The 13956-nt window shown below is 46.8% G+C and overlaps 1 long non-coding RNA gene across 1 annotated transcript; it reads right to left on the bottom strand.

Annotated features, from left to right (window-relative positions):
* Positions 1–1841: 1841 nt before the first annotated feature.
* Positions 1842–12639, bottom strand: LOC144767134 (uncharacterized). Its single transcript, XR_013598070.1, has 6 exons — positions 12597–12639; positions 4484–4557; positions 4304–4401; positions 3336–3489; positions 3055–3119; positions 1842–1936 (listed from the first exon to the last, which is right to left on the bottom strand). It is a non-coding gene; the product is annotated as an uncharacterized LOC144767134 (long non-coding RNA).
* Between the last annotated feature and the right edge of the window lie 1317 nt (positions 12640–13956).

Raw genomic sequence — 13956 nt, 5'->3', positions numbered from 1 at the left:
GCGACCTTTTTTTTAAATGCTGTAAATACGTTCAGTAGTTTTTGAGAAATTCAAAAAATAAGAGTCAACAAAATCAATTTCCCATAGGAAACTTTGTGCAAGGCTACAGCCTAAACTGCTGAATGGAATTACCCCAAATCTGGCAAAAAGGTAGTGCTTGGATCAGAAAACTACCTTTTTTTGGTGAAATCCGTTCAGTAGTTGCTGAGAAATTAGAAAAATTAAAGTTTTGATATCTGGGTGGAGCCTAAGTTGCGTGCGCGAGCTTCACAGTGATTGGCTGCTACTAGTCCAAACCAGGAAGTGTTGGCAGCCATCTTGTGGCTCGTTAGAAGCGAGTCACCCAAAAACGGAGAAACAAAGGTATAAAACTAGGGTAGGGACAGGGTAGAAACACCCTGACCCCTAGGCCTGCCCAGGGCGTCCCAGAAGGACCCCCAGGGCGTCCCAGAAGGACCCCCAGGGCCCAAAAATCGGCATAATTTGCGCTGGGGTTGCACGTTTTAATTTAATGAGGCCCTTGGGTTGGCTAGGTTCCGGGGGCATTGTTAAAAAATAATAGCGGGGGCTCGCAGGGGTTGCCGTGTCTCGCTGGGGTCTGCGCAGCCCCGGGGCTTCACTCATGTTGGGAGGGGGTTTGCGCGGCCCCCCTTCTGGAGGCTTGTATGTGCTTATAACTTTGGCGTTGTTTGATGAATCTTTATGAAATTATCCCAAAACTTTCTCTTTTTTTGATTGGGTCCTATATTGAAAGTTTGGGGGTGATTGGTGTAGGAGGGGCTGAGAAAAAAGCGGTCCCAAAACGTGTTTTCTCCATGCAGTTTCAATACAAAACTTTACAGAACACTACAGGTGAAACAGCTGAACGGAATTACAGCATATTTGGCAAGGAGAAAGATGATCCAGAAAGTATGCTTTTGTTTAAATTGTGTAAATGTGTCCAGTAGAGGCTATGGCTTTAGAAGCCCGTTCGTCAGTTCCCACCTCTCTACATTTGCAAGCTAGTACGTTGCTGTGGGGCGCAGGTGTCCCTTTGCAAGACTGGGTGCAAACTGTTGATAAGTCACTCTATATGAGCATTGAAAAGCCATTTTGTGATTGATTCCGCCAGCTCGCATCTGTCCGATGCAACTCAGAAAACATACCGGAGCTCTGTCTGTGAGCGATACCCCTTTCACGCTGCTTCTCCCCACATCAGTAGGTAACACACCCTGTTCCCATATCACCAGCATTGTATTCGGCCCGCAAGTCTGCCTCTGCGAACTAGTGGTGGGCTTGCAGCTGTTCTGGTGAGACTTCTGGGGCTGCAGTTGTATCTGTGAAGTCAAGACTGGAAATATACCGCAGGTCTCTCTCTGCGAGATACCCTCTTCATGCTCCCACTGCCCATCCCCACTTCGCAGCTGTGCCTTTAGAAGCCAGTGTGTTGGCTTGCAGCTCTGTACCTTTTGCGAGCTACTACGCTGCTGTGCCTCTACCTCTGCGAGCTACCACGCTGCTGTTCCTTTGGGAGCGGACGGCCCGTAGTTCTCCCTCTGCGAGTCGAAACCACGGGCCGCAGCTGTCCCTCGTCGAGACTGGGTGGAAACTGTTCATAAGTCATACTACCTGAGTAATGAAAAGCCATTTTGTGATTCAGTCCGTCAGCTGGCATCTGTCCGAGGCATTTCTGAAAACATACCGGAGTTCTTTCTCTGAGAGATACCCCTTTCACGCTGCATCTCCCCACATTAGCAGGTAACACACCCTCTTCCCACATCACCAGCATACCCCCAACAACCTTCTTGGACCCGAAGTGTCCCTGTGCGGATGGACAAATAAGAATCTTAGTCATGTATAGATTTACATATGAAACATTTTATATAAACAAAGCAGCAACAAATAAAACTATGTACAGCAATGGCGTGTCATTGCTGGTCCATTTGTGAATCACAGCCTGCAAGAAAAAAAGAAAGATAAGATGGTGCGTCATGCGTCCTGGAAAGGAGAGAGAGAGAGAGAGAGAGAGAGTGAGAGAGAGTGAGAGAGAGAGAGAGAAAGAGTGAGAGAGGGAGAGAGGGAGAGGGAGAAGAAGAGAGAAAGAGTGAGAGAGAGGAAGATAGAGTAAGAGAGAAAGAGTGAGAGAGAGAAAGAAAGAGTAAGAGTAAGATACAAGGAAGAGAGGAAGAGAAACAGTGTGAGAGAGAGGAAGAGAGAGAGAGAAAGATTGAGAGAGAAGAAGAAAGAGGGAAAGAGAGAGAAAGAGTGAGAGAGAGGAAGAGAGAGAGAAGAAGAGAGAAAGAGTGAGGTACAAGGAAGAGAGAAAGAATGTGAGAGAGAAGAAGCCAGGGAAAGAGAGAGAAAGTGAGATACGAGGAAGAGAGAAAGAGAGAATCAGTGAGAGAGGAAGAAAGAGAAAGAGTGAGAGAGAGGAAGAGAGGGAAAGAGTGAGAGTGAGGAAGAGTGAGAGGAAGAGAGAGAAAGAGTGAGAGAGGAAGAGAGAGAAAGAGTGAGAGAGAGGAAGAGAGTGAAAGAGTGAGAGAGGAAGAGAGAAAGAATGAGAGAGAGGAAGACCGAGAAAGAGAGAGAAATAGTAAGATACAAGAAAGAGAAACAGTGTGAGAGAGAGGAAGACAAACACAGAAAGAGTAAGAGAGTGAAAGAGTGAGCTACAAGGAAGAGAGAAACAGTGTGAGAGAGGAAGAAAGAGGGAGAGAAAGAGGGAGATATGAGGAAGCGAGAAAGAGAGAATCACTGTGTTAGAGAGGAAGACAGAGAGGAAGAGTGAGAGAGAGGAAGAGAGAGAAAGAGTGAGAGAGAGGAAGCCAGCTAAAGAGGGAAAGAATGAGACAGAGATGAAGACAACGAGAGAAACAGTGTGAGAGATAGGAAGAGAGAGAGATAAAGAGAGAAACAGTGTGAGAGAGTAAGAGAGAGAGAGAGATAAAGAGTGAGATAGTGAGATAGAGGAGGAGAGAAAGAAAGAATAAGACAGAGAAAAAGAGAAAGTTTGAGAAAAAGAAAGGAAGAGATGGAGAGGTAGTGTTGACACTGGAGAAAATCTTCGCAGCTCACCTTTGTACCACCGGTGTATCTCCAACCACGTGCCAGGAGATAGTGCAACCCTCAAGTTTAGTGATCTGAAAGATAGTATAGAATTAGTAATTGCAGAGTACATACAACTGTATACACGTAATCTTTGTTTCGCTAATGCTCAATGAGGCTGGTGCACCGCATGCACTCCCACTGTTCGGAGGTGTCTGTGCGCTCTTGTGCGCCCAGACTGCTGCACACTATCCACTCCCACTGCCCAGAGGTGACTGCCCGCTGCTATGGAAAGAAGTCTTTCTGCTCACCTTGTGCCACCGGCGTGTGTGTTAGAGAGTCCACCACTTGCCGAAGCAACTTTGTCTTGCGTTCAGGATGGCCACACATCATCGCAGATTTTTCGCGCCTTCAGCTTTGGTGGTGTTGGGGGGGCGGAGTCAACGTTGATTCGTGATTCACAGCCTATTAGATAAAAAGCAAGATAAGCTTGTGCGTCATGCGTCCATCAAAGGAGAGAGGTACAGAGAGAGAAAGAAAGAGTGAGCAGAAGACAGAAACAGTGAGAGTGAGAGAAAGAGAGAGAGAAAAAGAAAGTGAGAAGAGAGAGAAAAAGAAAGTGAGAAGACAGAGAAAAAGAGTGAGAAAGACGATGAGAGAGAGAGAAAGAGTAAGAGAGAGAAAGAGTTAGAGGAAGAGAGAGAGAGTGTGAGAAAGAGGAACAGAGTAACAGAGGAAGAGTGAGAGAGACAGAAAGAGAGAGGAAGAGAGAGACATAGAAAGAGACAAACAGTGTAAGAGGAAGAGGCATTTACAATGCGGCGTGCTGCGGCGTGCTGTGGCGCAAGGGTAGGCAGATGCGTGACGCATCGCGTGACGTAAGGGCGGCGCATCGCTGGAGTCGCGTCGCAAGCGCGACGAGACTCCAGCAATGCTCGGGTATGCCCTATACTTAACGTGCTGCATCAGTCATTACGCCTGCTTCAAGCAGGCGTAAGGAATTGACGTAGCAGCGTCGCACTAGTGCCTGTGTGAAATCTTGTAGATTTCACGCAGGCACTTTTGCGAGGCGCACCTGCACCGGAACGCCGACCCTGCGCCAGAACGCCCACATGTGGCGCAGGGCTTTACAATGTGACACACCTGCCTAGATGCGTCACGTTGTAAATGGGTCGCAGGGATGCGCCATGTTTACGCCGCCGTTGCATGACACAACGGCGGCATAAACGTGGCGCAAGTCCGACATAAATCTGCCCCAAAGTGTCCCGGGATGGCTCACCTGAAAACACAAGGGAAGCTTGAACAGTGGCTTCAGTGAGTCCTAAACACAGGAATGTCAGCCGACACCCTCATAAGGTTATCTTGAAGTGGGCAAATCTGTAAAAGACCAAGGCACACGTCAGGCCTCTGCCGCCTGTACTGTATTACACAGGAGTAAGGTACTTGATGCTGCACGTACCTTATCTGATTATTTTGGACTCTTCATCACCAGCCGGTGGAATGATTTAGGGTGGGTGCCGCCGTAGCGATCACCTGGGGAGGCAAAAAGTACCACTGGTAAGTCTAATGAATGAGTGGCCAGCTGAAAAGCCACACAAGATCATGGGGAGGGAGGGAAAATTCCTGCAGAAACATGCTAATCTTGAAAGGGGGGATACAAATTGCCCAGGTGCTGTTTGGCGCAACATGTGATGCTTCCAAGTGGGGATGTGGGACAGTGCCCAGCGGTCCCGATACAGGAGCTAGTATTACTCCATATGTGGACAGATAGAGACTTTAAATGCTTCTACTTACAATTTAAACAAGCATTTACAATGCAACGGTCTCGCCTTTGCAAAAGTTAGAGCTATTGGCATTGTAAATGACAACATTTTTATTTATGTGTTGGTTTTGAAAACAGATAAATAAATGGCATTGTCATTTACAATGCCAATAGTTTAATCTGTCGCAAATGTGAGACCTATTGCATTTGCGCACACACACACACACAGCCACACACACACAGAGCCACACACACAGAGCCACACACTCACACAGCCACACCCACACAGGCGGGGCGAGGCTCTGCGGCGGTCACTCAGTCGGAGGAGAGGTTGGGGGTTCCGGGTGATGCAGCAGGTGCTGTAACACCAATGCCTGGGAGCGTGTGAGGACCTACTGCAATCCGATTGTGGGTGTTTTGCCTGCCCATTCACGGTGCTCGGAGGCCATTTTCCTTGCATTATGGCTTATGCTATCGTACTTAAGAGTAGTGCTGGCTACTCTACATTTCATTTATTTTTTGGCAGTTCTATATAGCGCCAGTCGGATGTAGTGAAAGCACTTAAGCTTACAAGACTAGAATACCACCATTATGACTCGAAGAACCGAGTTAAGGACTACAAATGCAGAACACAGTCACATTTTCCCCAGCAAAACTGTGTAATGACGCTGCAGCAGAGGTATGTACACAGCTTACAGATCACGATTTTTAACATAGGCGAGGCTGCAGGGGAACTCGAATTTTCCATTAAATAAGGTCAATGAACTAAATAACCATCGAATTGGATGGTTGCTTTAGATCGTGACAATTATGCAGGTCTCAATACACAAAACGCAGCATCGGTAATGAGCGACGCTATCAAAAGTGCAATATTGAGGCGGAAAGTGCTATTGGAAGGTATGGCAGGCACATGAAATGACATCCAGCAGGAGCAAGATGGCCGCCATACTCTACTGCAGCCCTTGGGTTTGTAAAGTTAGCAGGCTTCCACAAAACTACAACTTCCTCGCATTGTTACTCCAGTATGCGTACACTGCACGTTGGCCCCCACAGACACTCCTAGGAATAAGCCTCAGGGCAGCTACGTGGCACTGCATACCATCAGCTAAGAGGAGTTCGCAATATTCATTGAAAGACCGGATGCTTTCATGACCTAACTCGAGTGCGAGGGGTGCTCTTGAAAACTGCTTTACACGAGCACCAGTTCCATTATACAGGGTCATATTTTGTTTTCTTTTTTAGGTACGGGGAGATTAAGTGATTCGCCTAGAATCACAGGGTGTTGAGCTGAAGCGGAGACTCTACCGTAGTTCACCAGCCAGCTCCACAATCTGCAGCTCTGCCCATAAAGTCACATCCTCTCCTAAACGAGTTATTTCTCTTCCTTGCCAAAGAACATTAAACTCTGTAGGTTTGAGATCATATATTGGACTGCCCCGCTTAGAGGAATTGTTGCATTGCTCTCCCACGGCCCTGGTGGTTTCGGCCGGGGCTGGAGGGGAGGGGTGAAAACCTGACCCCGGTGCTGTATTCTAGGGCCGGCAAGTGCCCAGGGCTCACGCAATATCAACAGACTATCTGAACATGAACGACAACACAGACTTGGTGAAGGCAAACACCGGCGCTGGCCCAACCCTGCTGCAGGAACCAAGTGACCAGCTCACAGCATTCAGGGGGCGTTCACCGAAACCCAAGGAGGAAGTGGAACCCTGAGCCCCCGGTCTCCTCGTGACTTCAAAGCACATGGTGACTGCAGAGCCTTTGTAATCAATGTTCTGCTGTGGCCCCGAGGCTGGTACGCCTCATTGTATGCTGTGAGCTGGTTCGCAACGTTCTGCTGCTTCCGAGAGCCGGGTGAGCATCGTACTACGGAGCTCACAGTGTCCGCACCGAACGCCGACTCACGCTAGATGCGTGAGGTTTAGTAGGGCCCCGTCTTCGAAGCTGCCCGGAGCATACCAGAGCGCTACAAAGTGCGCCAACCCCCGGGAACTGCTGAGAAACGCACAACCTTACTAAGACGGAACAATGCGGAGCTTCGCAAGTAAGCTACCGCCCAGGCGCCATCTTCGGAGAAATAACAAAAACATGCCGTAAAAAAAAAAACATACCGCCCACCGCCGCATGACGAACGAAATGAGGCGGAGAGAGAAAAAATCACCGGAACGCCCACGAATCTGCCCCCACAATGACTGACGCATCTCTCTTCCAATGGCTAGCCTCCATTTATGGAGCTAGCCAATGGAAGAGAGAGGCGGGACAAAGCGCCGTACTGCTAAACAAAAGATTTCGCCTGCGCGAATACTGCTGCGCAGTGGACGCCAGGAGAAACCTAAAAAGGGAAAAAAGGGGTCATGCACTAAACCGGGTGTGTGCAGTCCGGAGTATGCAACTGGAGTTTGTGATTTATTGACTTAATTCTGTTCGAAGTAGGCTCATGTGCACGCATACCATCACTGGTTAGGGTGATCAACCGTCCGTAAATTTCACGGACTGTCCGTGAATTTACCATAATGTCCGTTGAGGAAGTTTCCATGGACGGCATTTGTCTGTAATTTTAGCCGTGGACAAGTATTTTCAGAAGTTGAGAAGGCCCAGCAGAAGGGAGGGGGCCTCCTGTGAAGTGATTCAGCGGGAGTGGAAGCCACGGGGCCGGGCTGCTTAAGAGAAATGGAAATGCTGGCAAGTAGTTAATCTGCACATGTAAAGGCTGCTTAAATGTGAAATGGGTCTTAATTGCTGAGTTCATGTTACGGTGCCTGAAGTGAAAGATTTCTAATTTCTGCTGTAACTGCAAATGCGGGAGCTTATCTTGAAATGTTTGCTATATTGGCTGACTGCCAATGCCCCCTTCATTCATCTCTCTGACCTGCTTCTTGTGGCTGTCTTGAGTTTCTCGGTTTGGATGTCCTACTTTAAATGAGGCAATGCAGTGATATATTGTGAACGTGAATGTAAGAAGGCATGCTATCTCACAGATGTTTTATACTAAGGGAAGCAACAAAAAAAGCTATATTGTTTTAAAGCAAGTCACAAGCATAACAGATTAGGACATATACACAATTTTGAAACACCTGAGAAGCGATAGGATTACAGAAGTGCTGCTTTTTTTACATATTTAGTTCTGCATCTAAAAGGTAATGCAAAATACGTTTCACCATCAAGTGCCATTTCTCTACCTGTGGATCCAATATATTTGTCTGCCCCATGAGCTGCATATCCATTTTATAGTTTGCCTACCATTTCACAATTGCATGTAAAACTTCTGCCAACATTCGCTTCTTGCATTAATCTTTGCCCAAGTTGTCCTATCACTAAAAGTTTTAGCAAATCCCACTGGCCAAAATAGCTTCAAGATCAAGGTAGTATAGCAGCGCAATTATTTCAACAATTAGGATGAAAGAGAGCAAACAAAAGGTCTTGATTTACTGGAGTACTGTAAGTGGAATTCCTGGGGAAATGGTGCAAGGTTGGTTGTAAGAATATGTTTGTACAAGTTTCATTGCAAAATATTAAGGAGGATGCTTTTATCAATTGTTTTATTTTGATAACCGTCATTGTCTAAAAGGTGCTTGCTTTGCCATTACCTAGAGCTTCAACATTCTTAAGTCCTATGAAATACAACTAATAGACCTGCACAGTTGCTCAAAGCTGCGCGCATACTGAACAAGCATTGGGATAGCCAATAGGTCTAGCTTTTGGGACCTTATAAGTAATTATGCAGCAGAATATCCTTGGTGCAACAACACCAACTGTTGCATGGTTAAACACTTATAAACACTCCTCCCTGACAGTGACGCTCAGCAGGATGGCCACGCCCTAACGGCTGGCATACAATGACAAGGGAGAAAGGAGGGATGAAAAATAATTTGTAAGTGTGAGAAACAGAGGCAGAAGTGTAAGGTGGCAGTATAAAGAGGTTTGAGCGTATTTGCCACAATTGAAGTAAAGGAAAGTGGAGATTTAGAAAAACAAAATCGGGGGAACGCATTTTCCCCATTGACTTCTATTGAAGCAGAGAAAATTTCAGGCAGGAGACGGCTAAAATGGAATCACATTTTCCTTTAAGAATCAGAAGTCTACCGCCTGAAGCGGGTCGATTGGCATGTATGTAGGAGGTGAAATCAAGACCCGGCAGCTTTGGTATCCTTCACTCCAGCATTTGAAAAACGTTGGGCCCCAGATTTCATTGTTTCAATTTCAGCACTAGGCCCAGGGGCGTGGGTGGAGTTCGTGATTTGGGATCTACTTAATGTGAAAGGGTGGTTGGTTGGTTGAGTGAGTGAAATGACTGAAGTGTAGGTGTGTGAGTGAAAGGGGGATTAAAAGGATGATGGATACAATTGTGGATGGACTGATAAGTGAAAGAATGGATGAATGAAAGGGATGGTAGGTGGATGAAAGGTTGGATGGGTAAGTAAACAAATGGATGCAAGGATGGATGAGTGAAAGGGAGAGTGGGTGAGAATGGATGAGTGAAAGGGAGGGTGGGTGGGAATGGATGAGTGAAAGGGAGGGTGGGTGGGAATGGATGAGTGAAAGGGAGGGTGGGTGGGAATGGATGAGTGAAAGGGAGGGTGGGTGGGAATGGATGAGTGAAAGGGAGGGTGGGTGGGAATAGATGAGTGAAAGGGTGGATGGCTGAGTAAAAGAGGGTGGATGGATAGGATGAGTGAAAGGGTGGGTGGATGGATGAGCAAAAGGATGGATGAATGAAAACTTGGCTGAATAAGTGAAAGGATGGATGAATTAAAGGGTGAATAAATGAGTGAAAGGTAAGGTGAATGGAAGAATTAAAGGGTGGATGGATGATTAAAAGAATGGATGGATGAGTGGAAGGGAGGGTGGATGGATGAGTGACAGCATGGATGAGTGAGTGGATGGGTGAATTAAAGGGTAACTGGATAGATGAGTGGTTGGGTGGAAGGATGAGAGAAAGGATGGATGATAGAACTACTGAGTGAAAGGGTAGGTGGATGAGTTAAAGGGAAGATGGCTGGAGTGCAAGGATGAATGTAGTGAAAGGGTATACGAATGGAAGGATGGATGAGTGAAAGGAGTATTGGATGGATGGGCTTGGAGATGGATGCATAGGTTTGGATATAGATGGGTGGACGGACTGAGTGGTGAAAGACTGAATGATGGATGAAAGATTAAATGAACAACAGAATATAAAGATGACATTGTGGATATCAGCAGGTGGAGGGAAGGATGAATGAGTAGATGCATGGATGGAATAGACAAGAGAGCTCTTCTGAGGATTGTCGTAATGTCATGTTTAGTTTGCATGGTGCCATAAGATTTTTGGTTAGAAGTTGGGGGGATTTTAATATTTTGGCAACTCCCTTGACTAGGCCCCACCAGTAATTTCCTGAACAGGACGACCAAGATGGCGGGACACCGGGCTGGGCAGCTCTCTGTCCCGCACCGCAGACTTGTCTTCACAGCTGGGCTCCATGTCCAAGCTTAAGCGCTTCCATACAAGCCTCCATTATAGCGCCTGGTGCCAGGGGAGAGGAGGCGCTTTGGAGTAGGTCTAGCCAGCCGGCTCATTCAACGCAGGACAGAGGAGGAGGCCTGCGGAGCGGGGCCGGGAGGGCGGGCAGCAAGGCCACTGTCGCACGCATGCTCCCAATTACAAAGATATTTGGCGCACGCTGGCAATTAATGCCAACATGGCAGAGGATGAATGGAAACCGCACAACGACCCGCAGGGATGAGGTGGCGTCTTGGGGGAGTGGGGTGAGGGGAGAGAAAGTGGGTGAGAGGGGACGGCTGATGGTGGGGAAGAGTGTGGGACGTGAAGAGAGCAGGAGAGAAAAGACTGGAACAAGTGAGGTACACAAAGGAGGAAAGGGAACAGAAAACATAGATAGGAGATAAAACTCATGATACTAAACTGTTTTCAGAGCTGAGAATCTGTAAAGCTTTCACAACACTGGTTGGAGCCATGTCAACTAGGAAAACGGAGAGAGGAGGGAGAAAACGGTGCAGGAGAAAGAAGAAAGGCGGGAGGAGGGTAAGATAATAAGATATGGAGTAAGAGGTAGAATGATAGTAAGGAAAGGGAGGGAGGGAGAAAAAGGGAGACAAATAAGGGGAGGGGTTGCGAAGCTAGGGAGAGACAAGAGAAGTAGAGAAAGCTTTCACTCTGTAAACAATTAACAAATCTTGGGCCACATAAATCATGCTTCTAATTTACCTCTTGAAAAGGACACAGCAGAGCAGAGCATTAGGGAAACAAGCACGCGAGTGGTGCGTGCGTGCGCGAAAACAAGCCCGGGAGTTCTGTGCGCGCGCTAAAATAAAATAAAACAGCACCAAATGTGGTGCGCGCGACGGCAAAAGTATAAGCAGGCTGACGAGTGGTGTGCGACGTGCGCGCACCATGACAAAAGAGGAAAGCCAGATGGTGCCTCTGCTCGTCATTGTGCGCGTAACTGCACGCTCTATGCCAGCCAAAAAGCTGTGGTAGTACTTTTAAAAGCCCACTTACTAAATGTCTCCCAGAGCAGCGCATGCGCTGGCTCAGGCGAGACCTAAAAACCTGAAATGCACGGTATCTCAACCTAATATAAACTTATTTTCACTTGTACTTATGTTGGTTGCCTATATACTTACTTGTATACTATTGCGCCATCTCCTCTGATGTGTCATTAAAACGTACCTTTTGTTTCCAAGTGTTGTCCTGAATTTTGACCTTCTGTCCTGAATTTTTGTCCTGAATTTTGACCCTTCGTCCTGAATTTTTACACTCACCGTCCTGAATTTGCACCCATGCCACTTGGTCACCCTATCACTGGTACGAGAGAGCGGGGCGAGTTATTAATCAAAATGTTCTGTGAGGGACTTTACACAGAACGAGGCACATGCTTGGCTTTGTGGTGAATGTTTTCGCGTAAAAGGCCATTTATCAGGACAGGGTTGACAACCAATTCAACATCACACAAATAAACAGTTAACAATCCCCAACCTCATCTCTTACAACCATCATCCACTCTCATACTCCAATTACTCACTCCCCATTCACATCACGACCTCTTCACTTATACCATTCACTTCCACCCTTCTCATTCCACCTCCTTCAGCATCTCCAGCCATCGCACTGCTGTCTGCCACACCCCCCATCCTGCACCTGTATCCCCCTCCCCGGAAGCGGAAGGGTGAATATGCCCATCATGGACTCCCAAATCCTGCCACACACCCCCTTCAACCCATCCTAAACTGGCACACTTAACAACCAAATTGAGAAAACCCCACTCCCCACTCCTTAACTGTAGGGTGGGAGGGAGCTCAAACTTTCCTACTCCTAACCCTAAAGGCGCTGGGAACAGGAAGAGGAAGGACTTCCTCTCCTGTCCCCTTTTAAACTCTACCCCTAGCCCCCACCCCCTGATCCCACCCCTACACTACCTCACACCCTGTCCCTCCTATCGCGCGAACACCCCAGGAGAAGACTGGTCTGCCGACCTCACTTCCCCTGGGGGCCGCCTTATTAAGTGCCGCTTTCAACCGCCAAGCGCTGCGATCGTGTTCTGTGCAGAGAACGGGACACATGCGTGGCTGTGTGAGTGATAAATTAAATTAAACGCGGAGAAACTGTGCCGCGTACAACCGCCTAGTTGTTTACATTAGACGCGCGGTCGGAAAGGGATAAAGCTCTAATCGGTAACCCGTAAATTATCGGGTAGGTGAGAAGTATGCACGGCAAAAGGGTGAAAAGTCGGCTCAGCAAAAGTGTTTTTTAACAGAAACAGGGGTGTGTGCTGTGAGCGTGGTTTATCCAGGACCCAAAGTATGGAAAACTTACTTGGAAGATTTAACAGGAGACGTCAGCGTCCGTCTCTGCCTAGCGGTAAATGACAGCGGGGGTTCTGCGCGCGGTCAGTATTTGACGTACATCACTAGCCTGTGTACGTGTCAAAGAGAATGTGTTATCCAATGTCCTGGCCCCAGTAAACGGTAAAACATGGTGGGGGCTCAGCGTTAGGAAGGATTGAGCTTCGCAAGGATAACGGTAGTTCATTGTGCTTGAGATAATTACAAACAATAGTACTTTAGCCATCCCTCATTAATTATAGTATGTAGAGCTAATGAGAACCTTGTATACTTCACTGAGCCTGAGATACGTACATAATACATAATACATAATACATACACTTCTACTGTAACCATCCCTAATTGATTAAAGAACTTGGAGATAAAGAGAACCTCGTGTGATGAGTAAATTATACATTTACATATTTGGGCTAAACAAAGCAAGTTGGTTAATAATGGATATGAATCATGGCAAAGTACAGAAACTAAATTATATGTACGTATACATCAGTGTATCAGACCAAAAACTCTGATTCAATGTACAGTAGTGTATATTGGTCGCACCAGTATACAAACGACTGCTCTATTTGCTATTTAACACTGCCCAGAGTAGCCAGGTAAATGGAATGATGTAAACTGTTGGCATAATCACTTAATCTCGGGACATAGCGATTACCAGGTTCTATAGAGAAATTATATTCACATTATTGAAGGACCAGAGGCTACATCGCTTGTTCTACGGTACCCGCCAGCATATAGCAGCAGATGTATTAGAGCTTGACATCACAAGATAATACTTGGGTGTACATCAATTGTTCTACGGTACCCGCCAGCATATAACAGCAGATGTATTAGAGCTTGACATTACACGATAATACACGGGTGTGCCATCATTAAATATGGTGTTGTACCACTGGGAACATATATATCTTTAACAGTTCATAGGTCTAGCATTGTCTAAGGGGATATATTTCTATTAATAGTTTTGACATCTGCTGTAAGTGAATGGTCATAAGCAAACAACATTCAAGTACGGTAGGACCTAGGTAAAAGCTATAGTCTGCTCATTTGTATGCATGTCTCTTCAGGTCCGTTCAGCCCATGGCTGACAGACTCAAGGGTATGGATCTAGCGACATTCTTTGAAATAAAGGGAGGTGGCATGTTCCCCCCTCTTTGGTGCAATGCCACTTTTTCTACTACCCACCACTCTAAGTGTTCATGAATGTGGCCCCCCTTTCAAAATTAGCATGTTTCTGCAGGAGTTTTCCCTCCCTCCCCATGATCTTGTGTGGCTTTTCAGCTGGCCACTCATTCATTAGACTTAAAAGTAGTACTTTTTACCTCCCCAGG

The sequence above is a fragment of the Lissotriton helveticus genome, chromosome 7 (assembly GCF_964261635.1).
Source record: "Lissotriton helveticus chromosome 7, aLisHel1.1, whole genome shotgun sequence".
Classification (NCBI taxonomy): domain Eukaryota; kingdom Metazoa; phylum Chordata; class Amphibia; order Caudata; family Salamandridae; genus Lissotriton; species Lissotriton helveticus.
The sequence above is the reverse complement of the archived record's forward strand: the minus strand, read 5'-3'. Positions and strand labels throughout refer to the sequence as shown.